The sequence below is a fragment of the Cryptomeria japonica genome, chromosome 4 (genome assembly GCF_030272615.1).
Source record: "Cryptomeria japonica chromosome 4, Sugi_1.0, whole genome shotgun sequence".
In the NCBI taxonomy this organism is placed as follows: Eukaryota; Viridiplantae; Streptophyta; class Pinopsida; order Cupressales; family Cupressaceae; genus Cryptomeria; species Cryptomeria japonica.
The window spans coordinates 452,424,375-452,437,467 of record NC_081408.1 but is presented as its reverse complement, the minus strand read 5'-3'; the positions used below and the strand labels follow the sequence as shown (position 1 = coordinate 452,437,467).

The 13,093-nt window shown below is 38.3% G+C and overlaps 1 protein-coding gene across 1 annotated transcript in view; it reads right to left on the bottom strand.

Annotated features, from left to right (window-relative positions):
- Positions 1-13,093, bottom strand: part of LOC131077389 (glutaredoxin) — a 74,843-nt gene that overhangs the window by 46,762 nt on the left and 14,988 nt on the right. The gene's annotated exons all lie outside the window — the stretch shown is intronic.

The window sequence follows — 13,093 nt, the reverse complement described above, 5'->3', positions numbered from 1 at the left end:
TCCCATATAAGTTGGTGTCATCAACAAAAAGTTGATGAGTGAAAGTTGGGAATGACTGAATGGCTCTAATACCTTTCCATGTTCCCGACCTCTTTGTAGCTTCAATCTTCCTACTAAGCACGTCTGCCATGATTACAAAAAGAAATGGCGAGAGGGGATTACCCTGTCTCAGGCCCCTCCCACCCTAAAAAAAACCACACGACATCCCATTGATCAAGATGGAGAATCTCAGAGTGGAAATACATCTGAATACCCAGTCCAGCCACCTACTGCAAAAACCAAATCTTTTCAGAACCATCATCAAAAACCTCCACTATACATGGTCATAGGCCTTCCTGACGTCGAGCTTCATACTCCTCAGATTTTCCTTTTTGATCAAATGTACCAATTCATGAGCAACAACAATACCATCTGCTATATTTCTTCCTAGGACGAAGTTGCTTTACTCCAGAGAAATGATTCTTGGTAGGACCTTTTTCAGCCTCTTGTTTTTTGGGGATGAGGGCAATGTTCGTATTGTTCATCTCTTTCAGCATCAAGCTCTACTTTCGAGATTCCTCCACCACTGCCCATATGTCCTTAGCCATATTGTTCCAACATTTCTAGAACATAGCCGCAATAAATCCATTTGGCCCAAGGGCCTTGTCGAGGCTCAAGTGGAAAGTGGCATCTTTGATTTCCTCCATAGTCACTGGCTCCGTTGACATCCTATTGTCTTCCTCCGAGATCAGTGATGGAATGTCGTCAATGAAATCTCCACATAGATTTTTTGCAAGCCCATCACCACCCAACAAATCATGGAAAAATCTTACTCCTTCCTTTTGAATATCTTCCTCCTTATTTAGGATCTGACCGTCCCCCTGAATTTGAGTGATCTTGTTCTAGCATCTTTTCATTTTGGTTGAATTGTTAAACGACTTAGTGTTCAGGTCGCCTTTATTCAACCAACTTCTCTTGATTTTTCTTTCCAATAGCATTCCTCTCTGGCCAAGATTTCATCATATTCTTTCAAGAACTCATTTTCCTTAATGAAATTTGCATTGGTCATGCCATCCTTGATAACTTTGTCGCTCAACATCTCCATTTCCTCTTCTAATCATTTCTTCTCCACGAAAATGTTCTTAAAAACTCCTTTGTTCTAGATCTTGAGTTTTTCCTTAAGTAGTTGTAGTTGCTTACAAAAAACAAACATTCGTGTACCTTTGACGTGCTTTGAGTCCTCCCACTAACCCAAAATAATCTATGTCATTCCAGGCCATCTAAATCACATCTTTTCAAATTTGAACTAGTACCTCATAGGCCGAGCGTCCTCCAGGATATTAAGTTCAACGAGGAAGTGGTCAAATATAGGAATTGGTTTAATGGTAGAAGTTGGTGGCAAAGGCCCCTCCATCCAATCCTCTAACAAAAGAAACCTGTCAAGTTGCTCCGCTATATTGGAGAAACCCCAGCTTCAATTTGTCCATGTATAATTACCATTAATTGGTGATATTTCCATTAATCCACAATCCGATATAAATTGACTGAAATCTGCTTGAGTCTGAGTGGTTCTCCCGAGACCTCCTACTTTTTCACTTGGATGCAATATTGCATTAAAGTCCCCCGCCAAAATTGCCTTATTTTGTCTAATTTGCAAATCCTCCTCAAGTGTTCTCCATAGTTCTCTTTTGTCCACAGTCCTCACAGGCCCTTAAATATTGTATAAAAAAAATCCAAATCAGAGGCTAAGCTTTTAACCTCACATTTCATCCAGTTTTGTTCAGATTTCAAAATTGTGACCATTATCTTATTTGGTTTCCACATTACACACAAACCTCCAGCCACTCCATCAGCACCTTACGCTAACCTTGTCCAACCATAGCAATATTTGACAAACTCCTTTGCATTTTCCTTGGAAAGTTTAGTTTCCTATAATAATATCATATCGATCAATTGGTTATCAATCTGGCATTTGATCATACACCACCTGTTAGGGGCATTAAGACCCTAACATTCCACGTGAGGACCCTCCTTGCCCCCCAAAGGAGGCCTTGTCTCCCCTAGATCTGAACAAGTAGGTTTTGATTGAGGATTGGTCTAGAAGAAGACCATCCTCTACTCGCTTTTTACTGTTTGTTTTTCTTCCTATTTTCCGCTTGGTGACCACGCTCTCAGACTCCCTTGCCATAGATTGACTGATAGTCCCAAGCTCTGTTATGTCCAATTCATCACCAAGAGATTCTTGTGCCTCAATTCACAAGATTTCTAAAGGATATTCGATAAACAAGGGGGCATCCTCCGCTACCGTTTCTTGAACCACTTTTGGTTTCCGTTCCTCAACCATCGAATCCTCTTGGTTAACAAATTACTCCTGCTTCTGCAATCATTTCCCAATATCGGGGAGTCAATTGTATTCGCTCTATCGCCCTAAATCTTGATTTCCTCCTTTGACTTTTTTTGTCTCCATACCTTCCTTTCTAGAATACAGTAATCATCCTCGGAGTCATTTCTCCTATTGCATCAACAACAATAAAACTTTTGCTCTTCTACTTCGATCTCCTGTTTCCAAATGCCAGCCGAAGTTTTCAGAATTATACCTTCGGTATCACCTCTATTGAGATTATTTTTATCCTGGCATAGTGTATCAAATCATCCTCTCCCATATCTATGTTCAGGGTATGCCCTGGGTTATTCCTGATCATTTTCAAACCATCTTCGCTCCAGAATTCAAAAGGAAGGTTGTATAAGCGAATCCAAATTGGATTATTGCATGGCTCCATTATTTTTGGGTTGAAATTAGGATCCCATTTCTGAGTATACACAAAGGATTCTTCTATTCGCCAGGGACCGTTGTCAATAACAGCTTCCTGCTCCTCTTCATTCCCAAATTCGGCAACAAAGAATTGTTTCTGCATGAAATATACTCGCTGCGTGTTAGGCCAATTTTGCTTAACCCATCTTCAAATTTCATCTCTATGTCTGTAAGCACCCATGATTCTTCCAATTATCACCATTTTTTGAAAGCCCTGCATGTCTCTATCTACAGTTTCCACCATTTCAATCACTATTTCCTTAAGAGTAAACCTTCTTGCCTACCGAATTTTGTTCCCTAGAAATATTTTGATTAAAACACTTTTGCGAATTCGCAATCTGCGTATTCGCCTATTTATTATTCTTCTTATTTAAATTAGTAAATTATATTTATGAACCATAATGATACCACAATAATGTTCAAGGATAGACTAATGTAAAGAATGTCAAATGCCAATATTCATGCAAACTTTCCTTAATTAACTCTGATTCCAGATTTGTCCTAGATCCATCCGTCTTTCCCTTTTCATTATGCCTTCACCCAAATGAGGTTCTTCATTATATAGTTTCCATGAAGGTTGATTAGGCACCTCTTCTTGCCTCTTCCCACGGGTGGTGTCCCTTCTTAATAAATCGCTGCCTTCCTTAATATATTTCTTAACTAATTATGGCTTTTGGAAAACACTGAAATAACTATTAGTTTCCCTTAGCAAGTCTTAATACAATTGCTACTTGTTAAGCTGAAATAAATCTGAGTGTGTTCCTTATTAATATCGGATTGCTCTTTAATACGTATTCATAATAAAGTTGCTGTTAAGTATTACTAGATTATTTAACTGCTACAAAGGCAGAAAGTTCTGACATGCATCAGAACCGGTCTGCCACTAACTTTCTTCTACTTTGTAAACGAATTGCCTCTCATTGTAATGAAGACATTTCTTGAATTAATTATATCTGAACTTATCTTAGGACAGGATGGAAAATGTAACTAAGGTGGGGACATGACAATGGGATACCGATTCAGATATGCGGGTACGGAAAAAAAGTTTCTTTGGATACAAATACAGGTACGTCAGTACATACATATATATATATATATATATATATATATATAATTTAATACATTAAATATATGTAAAATATTAAATATAAATATTCATAATGTTATTATATATTTAATAAAACTATATATAATACATCTTCAACTTCTAATTCAACAATATATAATATTTTCTGAGCTTTTGACATGTTCCTAATGTACATTAGATCTATATGCATACCTTCAAACCGGGACCATTGCTTAAAGCCAGATTTGGTGTTGATTAAGCTGGAATGAACATCTATTTTTGGACAAGCCAAGATCGGACGAAATGAATACATTAAATATACATTTTATGCTGCAGAACCCAGTGCATACCCTGGCCCACACCAACACCATACCCACACTGTAATGTCCTTAATTTTTAAGGTGACATTTAATTCAATTAATTTTTAATAAGTTATCAAAATATAAATAAAATATTCATTCAACGACTTAATATTAATTAATTTAATAAGATAACAATAATATAATAAAATATTATTATAAGGTCACTTTATTTAATAAAGTTCTCCAGTTGGCTTGATCTTCTAGATGTTTCTTGGAGGACTTTACAAGGAGGTCTTGGGGTTTCAGCAAGGCATGCTTGATTTGACAAAACATTTCATGATTTCTAGAGAAGGAAACCCTCAGGAATCCGAAGAAGGGTTGGACTGAAACCTAGCTCTTCCTAAGGGGTGGATTCATGACGGAGTCTACATCTGGACAAATTTGTGAAGTCTCTTTTGGAGACAAATTTGCAGAAAATAAGGTCATTTGCACTTCTGAGGTATTTGAAGTTTATATCTTATTTGGGCAAATAATTAATTATTTTCTTGTTACATCCCTTTTTCTTGGCTCTGGAAAATGCTTATTATACTTTGGTTCAGCTAATCAATGATATTGCTTTTGTTTTCTGCTATGAATGGATAATGAAAAATGAAAATTATCTTGTTTCAATAATTTATGAGATCTGTTAATATGGTTAAGATGTGGCTAACTGATTTTTGTATAACCGAGTGGATGCAGGAATCACAACACCCTCAAGAGGTAGGGAGAGTATCATCAAGGAGAGGATCGCAGACTTTGGAAAAGAATAATTGTCATTAAGCCTTGAGCCAGGGAAGTAAGATGTATTCTTTTGATCGTTGCCACTTTGGTTGGGTAGGGTCTGTTCCATCCTACTTGTTGATGTCAACCTGTGTTTACCTTGTCGCCTCATGTGTCTCTTGAGCGGTTATGTATCTTTGTGTTCATCATGTTTTCCTGTCATTGTGACTTCGTGGTTAAGCTATATATATATTATGATATGGCAAATAACACTTTGGTGGCGGATTCCATTTTCATCACCGACAAGCAAGTCGAGTGAGTCCATGTTCTTATGGCTTAAGTTACCTTGGTAATGTCCAACGTTACCAGCTTTCAGGCTGTGTCAGTTTTCTTGGCCGAGCTCCTTTTGCATCAATAAAGATGGCCATTGAAGACAACTGTGGGGGTTGCCCTTCATTTATCTTTGGAAAAATACGTAATGAGGCAGGGAAGAATATGTTTTTGGGGGAAAATGATGGTATGAAAGGAAGAGCATAACTCTGATCATAAACAGTGAATCATAGACCGACGTTAAGGAGACGGATAGAGTTTATTGGAACTCAGGGGTGATGGCATTCTTCCATCAAAATCAAGTGCAGAGTCCACCGTTCGTATTGGAGCCGAATCAAGTGAAGCTGTGGAAGCTTGTCAACCTAATCCCAATCATTCAGGCATGAGATTATTCTATTGATGCTCATATCAAGTTAACTATGAGCATTCTTAATTGATTTGTTTGAGAGATATATTGAGACATTTTCTCTGCTTATGTTTGTGAATTCTTGCAAATCATTTACTTGATGTATAATGCACATAGGAGCTCGAAGGAGCGTATCGATATTTGTTCTTTCTTTGCTGTTAGTGTTTCTCTATGTATGAGTCTTGGTTTGGAATTGCACTCATCTAGATACTGATCATGGTAACCAATTCATGCTGCTGAAACTGATCGATCTGATTGATAATATGACGCATAGGCTTGAGTCTGCATTCTTTTCTCTAATGGACTGTGTCTGAATCCATTTTGTTTGGAGGTCTGTTTTCTTAGAGAACCATTGTAAGGGTTGTGGAATCCATATCTATTAAGGAGGAAAGTTTGAGGAGTCATTTGAAGTTTTCCTAACCTTGTAATAATGATGCATTACTTATGTTTATTTGATCAATCTATCACGTCTCTGTCTGAGCCAAGTTAGAAGAATGTAAGCTTCTAGTCTCTGCATCAAGATGTATTGAAATATCAGACCCATTGTGTTGGTAGTTACTGTAGTTTGTTTTTTTATGAATGGTTATGTGAAACTATTTTTGGTCAGTAAGACCCTGTGTAATGTTGTGCATGGAAATACTTCCTTTCATTATGCCGAGTAAGGGTGATGAACGTTGACTACACTCTATCGTGCTTTGTTTTAAAACCTTGGCCAAGGTGGTGTTGTGGTCAGCAAGCGACCGTTAGTTCACTAGAGTCGGATACACCACTAGCCAGAGTGTCATGCTAGTTAGGTGGGTACCTATAGTGTATGACCGGCTAGTCTGTGTAGATTCTAAACACCAGGCTAAGAGGGCTTAATGGCATTGTTCTATCTTTAGTTTGCTACCCTTGTGAAGGGTCAGGCCCTTCCAGTAGAAGAGGCACGTGAGACTTATGTTCGTGGTTGGGCGGAAAAGCCCTTGATGATGCTCTCCCTCTCCTGTGTTGTACTGAGTTATGCATCTATTTCAACAAGAAGTTCGTTACTCTGTAATCTCTTAACCCTTCTCTTTCTTTTCATTAGAAATTAAATAATGTTAAATTGATGGTTAATTTCCTTTCTGCCGAAATGGTTAGTTAGCTAGTAGTTAAGTTGGTTAGTAATTGTTTCATTTTTAGCTAAACTTGATTGTTATTACAAATCTTTTCTATAGGATTGTTATAAGTTGTTGATTTATACTGTTAAGGTATTTTGGTTGTTACATTTCTGAGTATTATATTTGGCATTTGAAGTCTTTATCGCCATGAATATCAAAACAAGTCCAAAGTTAGTTCCTTGTGGCAATGAATATTATCGGGCTTGATTTTTGTTATGAGTGTTATTAAAGAGGAAAGCTCTAAGGTCCCGAGCTGAGCATTATTGAGGAAATAATAATATTGACGGCATTGTATTGATCCGAAAGAATAGTGCGGCACTATAGTTTGATTAAATCTTTGGCTCAAGGTATCAATTTCATTGAAAGGCTTTTGTGAGAGTAGAAATATTCTAGCGCAGACCTTTGATATTAATGGACCGACTCTACTATTGAGGCACCTTATAATTGAGGAGTCCAAGATTCATTATAGTATTTGTGTGAGTGTTATGTTGAGTGGCAAATAGTGGTGGAGGAAAGAAAATAAGCAAAGGTTCAATTTTATAGAGTCATATGTCTGATAAATCAATGTTCTGAAGGAAAAATAAAGAACATATCTTTCGGTGATTGGATCTTATGTTCATAGCGGGCTATTCAATTGCTTCTACCGGTTTCATTCACCCATACTGCCGAAGGCAATTATAAACGGGCTCCATTGAGGCTCGGAATTAATACTGGCTGTGGGTAATAGATATATCAATCTTTGCTATATTCCAAATATCGGTCAATTGTATCATTGCTGTGAGAGTACCGCAGCTATTTCTGAGATCGAATCAACTGCAACTGAAGGGAGCAATACTGCCAGGTGCGTGTGGAAATATCCTGGCGGGAGCTGCTTATCGTGGAATAATACAAAGGGGTGCGATACTAGATTTGGCAACTTCCAACACCAAACATCGGCTTGTATTTGTAATTCAATCAAATATATGTTAAGTCTAGATATTGTAATGAACAATCCTAATGATTTTCCAAATTAAGGGCTTCTTTATGTTCATTAAAATTTCTTTTAATAGGTTTATGTGCTGGGAGTGTTTGTGCTGTACTGTCTAGTATCTTACCCACACACACACCCTGACCCCCAAACCCAATAATTGAGAAGGAAAATACAAGATTTATCCCTACAAAAGAGCCATTCTGAATACTGACAATAAGCATACTTTCACCTGAAATTAGTGGACTTCACAAGACACTAATGATAAAATCAGACCAACAATGCCACATTGTATTGCCCAAAATGCATTCTACCTTAGTTGATAGTCCACAACAATTTATACATGCATGGAAAAATGTGAAAAAGCTCATTACAACCTTTGTAGCACACTGCCAGACCTCTCCAGTGTGGAAAATCATACCTGTCTATATTGACAAACTACAAACTCTGCATTCTGCTAACTCACCTGGACAATTTCAACCCCAATAGAATATGTGAGAAGATTTTGTTTGAAGCTAAATCAGTAAAAGTTAGGAATGTAATGTATATTTTACATGTTTTTGATGTAGGAGCATATAAGCCCATAGGCAATCCTACATTGTAAACTCCTGTACACTTGTATTTTAGAGTAACATTATGTTGTATTTACAAGTACCATTATGTTGCTGAATTACTCCAGAATCTTGTAGAAGCATGAAGACTCCTATAAGAGCAAAGCTCTGCAATTGTATTGTAAACTCTATTTATTGATAATACATTGGTTTGTATTTTGGAGTGTGCGGTTTTCCTCCCGAAAGGGTTTTCCCCACATACATGTTGTGTCATGTGTTATTCTATGTTCAATAAATATCTGTTACATTGAATGAATTTCAAAAAAAATTGCACTATCTCCTCTGCATAGATTAGTGTAGAAAGCTTCTTCCACTCACTTGGCTTCTTTTCACTTCAGAGACTTCATTAATTCATTAAATTTGTAAAAAATATGATGTCGTTATCTTGCTTGGGCTAATTTCGCTAAGATAGTGGCTTGAGCTTCTTGTCTTTGCATGGTTCTCTTGCTTCAGCTGCTTTTGAGCCAGCTTCTTGTTTGCCACCAAAGTATACCAAACCTTTATGTTGAGGTCATTTCTCGACCTTAATGGAATTTTTCATTCCTTTGCTATTCTTTCCACAACTTTGCATCACAATTCATCTTTAACAACTCCTTAGAGTCAACTACCATTCAATAACAAAAAATAATGTAGATCTTAATTCATGTTTTAATACTTGAATTAACTTCATATTAAGTGCTTTTAGAGTGCAATTTAGTGCTAGAAATTGTGTTCTTTGACTGCTAGAGTGTGATAAGAAATTGTGTTCTTTAATCCATGTTTTAATACTCGAATTAACTTCATATTAAGTGCTTTTAGAGTGCAATTTAGTGCTAGAAATTGTGTTCTTTGACTGCTAGAGTGTCATACGACAGTAACTGCACAAAATGTAAAAGAAAATAACATAACCACCATAAAACAAGTGACACAAACATTTTTAATCTAGAACCCTTGATGTGGAGAAAACAAAACTGATATGGCAAATGCTCAACTTACCCGCCTTCCTTCAACAAAGCTCGTTACAAAGAACTAGGACAGACTATAGAGTATATGAAAGTAACCTCCCTGTTGTGACGTATTCACATATCGCCCCATTGCAAATGGGGACCCTTGCTTTTTTGCTTTCTAGGGTTAGTTTTCTTGGCTTAGTCTTTTAGGTTCATGCTTTTAATCTTTGCATTGGGGAGTTGCCAGAGAGCTCATTGGGATTGAATGGTCTCCTTGAGTTGAGATGGATCAGTAGGTGGTCCCGGTCAGGGTCTCTTTGAAGGCCTTCTCTAGGTCAGGCCTTGCTCTAGTTTTGGGGTCATGCCTTGATTGAGTTTGGGAGAGTCTTTGCATTATGTCTAGAACCTGAAAGTAAATCTTAGCGTGGTCCTGGAAGTTTGAGTTAGAGTCAATCAAGGATATGAATGAAGATGAAAGTTGTTGTCAAGAGCCCCCTTTTGGGTCTAAGTTGGTCATGAGTAAAGCGAGGATCAAGTGCAACTACGAGGGACAGAGGCAAATGAAGCAAATCCTCTAGAGCCCTATCCATTATCTTCAAATTAGGCCTAAATCCTTGCTTCAAGGCCCCGACCCAGGCGAAGTTGACCTAAGCATGCTTTTGAAATATGTTTGAATGACTGTTAATGAGGAACTTAGAGGTTAAGAACCAAGTTCGCTCTGGTACCTTCCAAAGGTACAGGAGCAACTTTCTTGGTAGAGAATTTTTGCCCTCATTTGGATAGGAGACTTCATCCTAGAGCCTTGTTTGATACCAATTCCACTCATTTACACTTTGAGGAGCAAAGGACACGAAGCTTGAGGGTGAAAACTTGGAGGAAAGTGGAAAATTTGAGCTAGGTTGTGAATTTCGCTCCTGACCCTTCCAGAGGTACAAGAGAGAAATCTTCCTAGGCTCATTTTGCTCTCCTAATTTGGATGAAATCTCACTTTCAAGGTTTGAATTGGAAGGAGATCAACCTAAGCGCGCCTTTGAGTATGAGTTTGAGCCACCCTAGACTTGAGAGTTTGAGAGGGAATTGGAGAATTTAAGCACAAGCATGAAATCCGCTCCTAACCCTTCCAAGGGTACAGGAGCGAACTCTCCTAAAACCTCCCTTCTTCCCTCTAATTTGGATCAATTTGGTGTTTTTAAGCTTTGAGTGAAGAGAGGATGATTTGTTCATGCCTTTGAAGTGCATGTAAACCAAGTTAAAGGATGAACCATGGAGGATTTGAGCTTTGAAGCAAAATTCGCTCCTGACCCTTCCAAGGGTACAGGAGCGAATTCCTTAGAATCGCCTATTTGCTCCTAGCTTAGACTGAGATCTTTGTTCCTATGGCATGATTGAAAGAGAAGTTCATTTGAACGTGCCTTGGAAGTAAGTTGCAACATGATAGAATGAGGAAAATGAGTGGAATTAGAGCCCTAAAGCCAAATTCGCTCCTGACCCTTCCAAGGGTACAGGAGCGAATTCCTTAAAATCCTCTTTTATACCTAAGTTTAGACCACAAACCTTGTTCCCATGGCATGAGTGAGAGAGGAAAGGAATGCTAATGCCTTGAGAATGAATTGAAACCTAGCTGAATGCGCTTGAACCTTGAAAAGATTGAGAATTAGGATAAAGGAAGAATGGACATGGACAAACAAGATGCCATTAGGAAGCTCCATCATCCTCAAGGGCACCTTAAGCGCATAGAAGAAGACTCAAAGTGCTACTAAGATCAAGGGACTTCAAGTGTTAGAGCTATCCTCAAGGAAATCATAGGACATCAAGAAAAGGATCATACAAACACTTCAAAGAGAGATATGCTACCGGAAAAGGAATGACTTGACTATGACCTTCTACCATCACTATGTGAGATCAAGAGGAAGCCTCATCAAACGCAAGAGAGTCAAGGAGGGGTAAGCTATTCATCAAGTACATCAGGGACAAAGGAGGATTAACCAAGGTCATCGCAAGGGTACGTTGAACATGATCGAAGAGGCAGATAGTTTCAAAAGAGTTAATCAAAGTCCTCTTCTCATCATCATCACATTGAGTATCAAGAGAAATTGCTCAACGTTCCTTGACCAAACACAAGTGTAGGACAAGGTGGCATCCCAATTACTATTCCTCCAATCAAAAGGGTCCGCATCAGCATGTCCAGATTCGATGAACCACACTTATGCATAGAGACACAAACTCCGATGTACCTACCCCTGTTTCCTATTGGTTCTCATGCATTAAATGTAATTTTCTCATTGGCTAAAGGAGTTTGTTGTAACAAATCCTAATTAAGGTTTTTCTCTTAAAATCTTAGCCATTGAGATGTAAAGAGCTCTCTATATAAAGCTTTGGCTCTTCATTTTGTAAAGGTTAAGAGTTGTTAGAATAGTGGATTAATAGTTGTTAGAATAGAGGTTACAATAGCTAATAGTCAATAATGAGTAGTGTTGACGTGTTTTTTATGACAGCGTCCAACACAGAATAAAGTTGCCCAACGGTCACTTCACTCTCTCTTGATCAAAGTACGATTGCATGCTGATATGGCAGGAGAAACAGACAACCGACTCCAAGGTTCCTTTTATGTTGCGGATGTGACTCAGTTGGCCGATGTGATTGCTGGTAATCCAAGGGGCCTTACGTATGTTGAAGAAATCTATGCAAGCTCGAGAATTTATTGACGCGGATGATTTGCAATGAAGCTCTAAGTTTTAGATTTTCGGATTATGAAATATGCAAAAAGTAAATAGGAATAGGGCAGAGGGAAACTAAACTAAAGGTAATCTAATCCTAGGAACAAGGAGACGGGATAAACTTGTGCAAAATCCAACCGCGCTTCGCTTCGCCAACAAAGCACAACTTACACGAAGGCGGTGCAATCTTCAGGGGGAGTGCTAAGGAGTTTCAAATCGTCAAAAGAAACCATCAAATAGAACAATCTCTTCCAACAATCGAAGTTGAACATACACATATGACGAGGCTCAGACTGACTTTGCACGGTATGCAACAATCAGTTGCACACCAAAAGTATGAGCAGGAATTTGGCAACAAGCGATCCTATCAAATCCAGTTCATCTAATTGCATGAAAACAAATCTAATCTATGAAGAGAACGAGACCATGCGAGTTCCAAAAAAACACAAGAACACACCAACAATTGAACAATGTATTAAGTGTTTGCTTCAAAAACTCTTAGCAACAATCTCTGACTATAGTCTCTCCTGATTACAAATGAGGGGGCACCCCCTTATATAGGCCTCAAGACCAGATTACATGCAAAACCCTGATTAGGGTTTGCCCAAAAGATTCTCCACACATTATGCAACAAGGTGGGAATCTGCATTAAATAACCCACTATGCCCACTTACAATAAATTTAAAAGGGCTTCAAATAGCGCCCATGATGATGATCATGCCCGGAATATAACTGACGTCGTCATAAATACCCATCACTCTTCAAGCGACGGTGACATGCAAAAAGAATCCGTCATAAAACCATTATGAGGGGATGACATGCAAGAAGATTCCCTTATCCTGTGGTGGCATGCGTTGACCAGTCCCGCACCTAGTCAATGTTCTCTTCAGCCATAAATACGCCATCATGGTTCAGTCAAAAGACTTCCGTCCAAAAACGGACGACCATTATCTCACTCATTAATGGCGTAAATAATGAACCTACCGACGACGGCTTCCAATTCTCCGATGGAGACACTTGGCACATTCTCGATATTGAATTCCATCAAGGCAATCTCCTCTTCACTTCTGGAAAAGAAA